General features: G+C 33.9%; 1 pseudogene; it reads right to left on the minus strand.

Moving 5' to 3' along the window:
• Positions 1-4,592: 4,592 nt before the first annotated feature.
• Positions 4,593-5,521, minus strand: LOC143542277 (transcription repressor OFP13-like; annotated as a pseudogene).
• Between the last annotated feature and the right edge of the window lie 1,845 nt (positions 5,522-7,366).

Consider the following 7,366-nt stretch of genomic DNA (forward strand, 5'->3'; position numbering starts at 1 on the left):
AAAAAATATCCCAAAAGATCGATGATAATTGTAATACTTCATTACTAGGACAAAACTTTATTAGATTGTTTAATAGATTTTTTTTTCCTTAATTGGTTTTTTTTAGCCATTTTTAGCACAATTCACTAATCTAACTACCATATTAAAGTGTTACATAGTTTTTACATGGCCTTCAACTAAGCCATTCACATAGGGTTCCACTTCAACAATTTCCAAAATCATAATTTACACATAAGTTTTAATTTTTTCAATTTTCACTTCATAAATTATAAAATGAAAAAAGATGTTTGTGGGAATCAAACACACTACATTGCTTTTAAAATGCTTGTAACTTACCAGTTCAACTATGATGAATTGATGTTAATCTTATTTTTTTCTTAATTGGTATAGATTCACAAGATATGCTATTATGTATATTATTAAATTTAACTTTTTATTTTATTTTTTTAACCACCTATGTATTACACGAGCTATATCCTAGTTAATGTTAATATATAGAGTATGGTTAAAATAAGAATAAAAAGTTTTCTAAAAATGATAAAAAAGACAAAAAAATGTTTCAAGCCCTAACGAAGACTGTGCCCTAGATGTCGGATGAGCCCTGCATAAAATATGAGACGACCATGTGAAAGTCTATTTTGATGAGTTGGTTAGTCAAATAATCTATTTTATAATCTTACATTTTTTTTTCCGGTAGCAACGACTTTGACCACAAATCAGTAACTTATTTTAGAGTTTATACACAATCCTATTGGCACATTATAAGACAAAAGAATAATGTAAAAATCCCATTTTGTAAGGGTAAATTCGAGATGAAAAAAAGGCGTAAGGATTCTTTTAAAATATTATAATAGCATAACATGTTTAGTGTCTAATTGTTTTACTAATGAAAGGTGATTTCAATATAACTAAAAGTTATATAAATTATAATATACTTTTTTGGTACTTTTTAGAACGTAAATTTATAAAATTAAAGATATCGATTTAATATGAAATAAAGTTATCACCTTTGAAATGCATTTGTCTTCACCATAGCTTTGTGGATTCTCATCTGTTGATGTGAATGTTGTCATGCTTTATCTTGGAGACTGGGTCACGATCAAAGGCAAAATTTGCCTAGAATTACATTTTTTGAAAGGCAACATATTAAAACCGAGATGGAAACCTTCCAACGAGAAGAAAGAAGCCCAAACATATAAGGAGATAAAACAGAAAACAACACACCGAGCACTAACAGAATTACGACGAATAATTAACAAAATTGAACCTACATCATATTCTTTCATTTCAAACTTGCCCTCTTGCTTCTCTAATACGTAAAGACAAAAGAAAGAGCTTAAGAGAATCCAGGGGTGGCTCGTGAGACAGCTAAACAAGTTAAGGATTTAGACCCGCACTTAATTAAGGCCTTTAAGTCCAAAAAAACATTATTATATAGATATATTATAAATTTATTATGGGTAAATTAAACCCAAATTAATGTATTGGTGTGGTGGTAGATTTGGTTGTTACTAAAGCAGAGGTTATGAATTCAAAACTTATAGTAAGCGAATTTTTTTTCCTTAACAATTGCCATAAAATCTTGTTTCGATGTAGGCCTCCACATTCGTTAGGCCGACCTTGAGAGAAACTGCCTCCCATGGCTATGGATAAGCCTTTTTATTAATAGAAGGCTTGTCGGCTAATTAACTCTAATTGGTTAACCTTAATACGGGTTTACTAGCTTTTAGCCCACATGTATTCAACATAATATATTGGGCTTTGTTTTAGTTTTAAAAATATAAGAACAACTTATCACACGTAGACAAATTTTGCATCGTTAGTTCTTTTATTATGTATATATGAAAGATACTGGGACGTAATGAATGCCCCAACTCAAATATATATCACTGATGCGTAATTAACCGTTGAGTGGGAGCAATCCATTATGAGAGATCACCTCCTCAGAAGTTTTCTCTCGTGCTATCAAAATTGAATCCGTGAGCTACTCGCTACAAAAACATATAATTTCAGCATGAGAAGTTGGATGCTACACACATACAAAAGAACTTAATTCACCAACTTTTGGTCACCATCATCATAATCATTTCAACCACAACTTTTGTCTAAAGACAAAAATAGAGACAGACGCATGAGCTAAAAAAACATGCGTATTAATAAAGTTTGTACCATGCATAATATATATCTATAGGCGTTATTTTATTTGTAGGTTTGTTTTGAATATATAGGGTTTATGATTTTAGCATACATTCATTGTGAGGCATTTGGAATGTAGTTGAATGTTGATCAATTGCTCGCCATCAGTACTGTTCTAGTTCTAGTAATTGATTGTCTACCAACCAGTAAAAGCCAGACACTTTAATATATGCCGATCTATATAATCAATGTTTCACAATATATATATTAAAAAACCGTATATACATAGCTACTTTGTCTCTGTAATCAGTGAAAAGATTTTCGTTTGTTATTCTTGCAAACTTGTAAGGTCACGTAAGTATTTAATTGTACGGATTATATATCCTCGCGTTCAGGGGCGAAGGTTAGTGAGAGCCCAGGGTGGCCCAATCCCCCCTGTTTCTTTATGCAGTGGTATAAATTTATATATCTCCGTCTGGAAATTTTTTCACGTATTGTAAATTTACCCATTTTCGACTTAAAATTTGAGCCCCCCCAGAACTTGTCCAAGCTTTGCTAATCGCCACTGCTCACGTTGCAAAAGAATATTGTAGAAAGACGTATACAACATAAATCGGTGGAGCAATGCATTTTTTTGTACCTTGTTTTATTATTCTATCAATATTATACTTGTTTTGAGAAATATAAAAGTTACTTAAAATGGGTTTATAAAAGTGTGATTTTCATATCCTTGTCGTAGTAATCTGTAAAAAGTATACCAAACAATCCTCAACAAGTCAATTGGTATATATTTCTCTCCTACCTCACTCTCACTAAACGTCTCTTTCCTCATCAACGCATCACAAATGCCCTCATTTCTTTTACCCTTAACCGCCATCCGGCCATGTTGGTGATAGTGATGTTATCAACCTATTTTGGTTGATTAGGATTTACTTAAAACAAAGAGAGGTATGAATTAATCTAAATTCACATGAGTTAAAATATGTAAAGCACACACTTATAAATCACTATTTGTTATTCCAGATGAACCTAGTGCTTCAAGGAGGTCATGCTTCCACCATAGGTTCATGAGCAACGCCCATACAGGGTCCAAGGGGTAGAGCCCCAGGTGGGTGGGTGTGGGGGGAGGGGGGGGTTGTTCTTGCTTATCGACATGGTCCTAGAAATGGCTTCAAATTTATGATTGATGGAAATTGTATGGAAATCGACAGTGAGTCGTAACTGACTGTCTGTATTAATTAATCACTCGATATGTGGTATATATAATTGTCTTAACTGGAATGGCTATAATTGCCAAACGCTGTGATGAATTCCTTTTAAATATTTTGACATGAAGTGTTAGAATGTGTGCCTTCAATCTTCATGACATTGTTTGTAATTGGGCTGCATGTCTTGGTTTAATTGACCAGTTGTAATTAGGCTTCAATCTAATTCTTTCTTGGCTTTGTGTGTTTAGTGTTGTTCGTTAAAGAAGAAAAGATGAGGTGATGGTGGTGGCCCGGGGTGGTGCCTAATGCCTATATATAGAAGGGTGACTTCTAACTTGATTTTAAAAGTAACTACAACAAAAGCGACAAAACAAAAAAAAGTACACTTAACTCTTGATAGCAAGTCAAAACATCAGTCAAAAAAAGTTACACTAAATAAATGAAAAGTCTAAAGTAAAATTAAAAAAGAATATGTTGACGAGTTAGAACGAAATATGAAAAACATTTTTTGTTTTGTTTTGTTTTGTTGCTTTTTTTTTTTAGTTTATAGGTTAAAGCCTCATCAAAGTTATGGACTTATTGTTTAATTAATTGACCTTTTTAAAAACATTAACTTAAATATTCTATAAAAGCATTAACTTATTCTGCAACAAAAATAAGATATGAATGCATGTATTAATTATATTAGCAAACACTAGCCTTTTTTGGTTAGAGTTTGACAAAAAGAAAACACAAGTTGTAGGTGTATCAATCAATGGTTTTAATGTTTGCCATTTTTCCCTCAACACATGTGACTTGGATGATTGTACACATTAATTTCTTTTCATATAAAAGATATAAAAGAGGTCTTGTTTCACCTCTTCATATCAACTGAGGTTGGCAGACTTGATGCTTTAATTCTTTTTGCCTTTTTTATTTTGGCACTCCATCAAGTTTCAATTCAATTTTAAATAATCGTTATAACAATATTACACCACATTACACTATATTCTGTTTTATTTCTGTCCCCTAATATATTCATTACTTAATACGCGTAAACAAGAACAATACTCTCTTTTTAATTAAAATTCACTCGGATATCTAACTTTTATCGTCAAACTTATTTCTTAAATTGATACCGTTTAACTGATATATATCAGCTAAAAGAAATAAGTTAAGTGATTTATTACAATTAGCAAAATATATATACAATAAATGTTTACTTATTATTATTACCATTAGGAAACAATATATATATACAAGAAATGTTCACTTATTATTACCATTAGGAAACAAAGTAGGAGAAGAACAAGTAGAAGCAGAAGTTACACAAGAAGTTGTAGAATGATCAAGACATGAAACACCACCATCACCGCCACCGCTACCACCGTCACCATCGCCACCATGGCCGTAGCCACCCGCAAGTAAATCAAAGAATGCTCCAACAATAAACTCATGGTTATCCTTGTCATTCATCCTCAAATACCACCCCAACAATTCCTCTAAACAATCCCACTCTTTCAACTCATGAATCTCCACCATCTCCTCCTTCGATTTCCTAAATCGACGTAGGGATTCTCCGTCTCCATCACCATCGCCACACTCTCTTTATACACCAAACCACCACCACCACCATCACTGTCACTATCACTATTGGTAGTGTCCGCACTGCCTTGAGCTTCAAGTATGGAGCAGCTTGTGGAACTAGGTTCAAAAAACAACCGCTCAGACCGGGCCCCGCGGACAACAGTTTCAACCGCGGAGGAGTCTGAGTCGGATGAAATACTGGGAGAGTATTCTGATGAGTTGGTGAAGCATGAACCAAGTGTAGCTAGCTCTACTTGGTCTGCTTCAACCAATGACTCCTTATAATTAGGGTTCATAAACAGACGATGGTCAGTGTCAACGGCTCGGAAAGATAGGGTTTTGGGATGGTTGTTGCAAGAAGGCCATAACCATATGTGTTTGTTAAGTAAGAAGAGTGAAGGTGTGGGATTCATGTTGATATTTCCCATTTAGTCAAGTGGAGTGTTTGAAGACTTGTATCACTTGTATGTGTTGTAATATCATCTAGATTATTTATGAGTGTTTGGCATTAATGGCGATCACACATAGAGAAAAAGTGAGAGAGGTGGAATGGAAAGAGGGCTGGTAGGGACTTTCTTATGAGTCATTAATACTATTGGTATGGGAAACTATGTCTTGTGTTTGCTAAAGGCATTATATACCTCCTACCAAATTTTTTTGTTACTTGATATTATGTTAAAGTTTATAAAGTCATTGTTTTAAATCTTAATAACCGGCCGGCCAGGCTGAAAACTAGACATATTACGCGTTTAGTTTGTATATTAACAACATGCTAATTACTAATTAGAGAGAAGGGGTGAGCCAACTGATCCTAATTAGGGATGAGCTCGGGATGGTACCGGTATCGACCGGTACTGATTCCTAAATTCGAAAATATTTGGTTTGGTACCGGTACAGTACCGATATTGGTTTGGTACCGACATTTCGTGCAAAATTCGAGTAATACCGGTATCATACCGATACCGAAAACTTAATGCTTGGTACTGATTCGGTACCGGAACCAATCGGTACCAGTACTGAAAATGCTCATCCCTAATCCTAATCTTCTGACCCTAGTCTTATTTTCGGTCAGAATTTGATTCTTTGGCCCAAGTTTTAGTATCAGGAAAACCCTAAGGGGGTGTACGGTTCGTGTTATATATTTCAAGAAACTAGAATTGAAAATGAAATGGAATGTTTGGAAAATGTATAATGTGTTCGGTTGGTAAGTTTGTTAATGGAGTTGGAATTCTTCCCTCAAGTCTCAACTCAACACCCTCCCCCCCCCCCCCCTTCCCTCCCCCCAAATAACGTTAATTTCCATTTAGAAAAAATTTAGTTTTTGTATTTCGTTAGGGCCTGAGGACTAATTTTTTTGCTTGTATAGGGCGCTTGAATCCTCTAGCCCGCCTCTATTTATAATGTAATCTGAGCTTTCAAATCGATTCAATGAGTCTACCAATCCAAACAATGAACAAGTAATGAGAGTCCTGTCTAAACGTTGCTAATATAGCTGTGGTTTGTAAACAACTTCAATATAGAAATATATTATATGTTTCTTGTTACTGAAATTACAAAATAATATGTGATGTTGCTTCATTTGAGCTCATACATTATTTCAGATTTACTAAACGTTAAAAGAATTGTAATGAAACAAACTAAATTATAAGGTCTGTTTCGTGAAGCACAACATGATGTGTTATTATTAATTTTCGTTTGGATTTTCCTGTTTAATTTTGTCGTCATTGTAAAGCAAACAATTTTAAGGTACAATTCGTGCATTTGATCAGTCCTAAACAGCATTTTTTTTTAATGTTTCGTCTGTCTTATAAAACTGTAATAGCACACGTTCTTGATTCTGAAGAAGTTAAATACAAAACTTTTTATTTAGATTTAAAAAAATAAATAAAATTTAGCCCTTCCAATTAATTTGAAACACATTTACAAGAATAATTATGAAAAGAAGGTTTCTCCCTGGGCAACGCATAGGAGATTGTAAGAAACATTCGAGATGAAAAGTTGTTTTTTTATGGGTGTGGAATTTGAAGGCCACTCACAAAAAAAGAAAAAAAAAAGCATCCGGATTGGCCAAATTTCAGTCGGTATTCATTTGACTACAAGACGATGAAAGAACCCAAAAAAAATGAAATAAAGTTGTGAAAACAAAAATATTATACGAAATGGTGATCTTGTTAAGTAAGCCATAGAGGAAAACGCTCATGACATCTAGTTGATCAATATGTCGAAAGCGAAAGATTACCAAGCTAAGAATTACATGGATGGTGGTCGGTTTGGCAAGTGATCTAAATGTGTCATCAAAGTCAAATACTGATGGTTGTATCTAGAGGTGTTCAAAAAAACCGGTCCCCGAACCGGTTTGCCGGTTTAAACCGGAAACCGGTTATTTAAAAAACCGGTTTTTTTAAAACCGGTTTGACCGGTTTACAAACCGCCGGTTTGTATATCGGTTATACTTT

Source organism: Bidens hawaiensis, unplaced genomic scaffold (genome assembly GCF_021521415.1).
Source record: "Bidens hawaiensis isolate Kalapana, Puna unplaced genomic scaffold, B.hawaiensis_p1.1 tig00012813_1, whole genome shotgun sequence".
Classification (NCBI taxonomy): Eukaryota; Viridiplantae; Streptophyta; class Magnoliopsida; order Asterales; family Asteraceae; genus Bidens; species Bidens hawaiensis.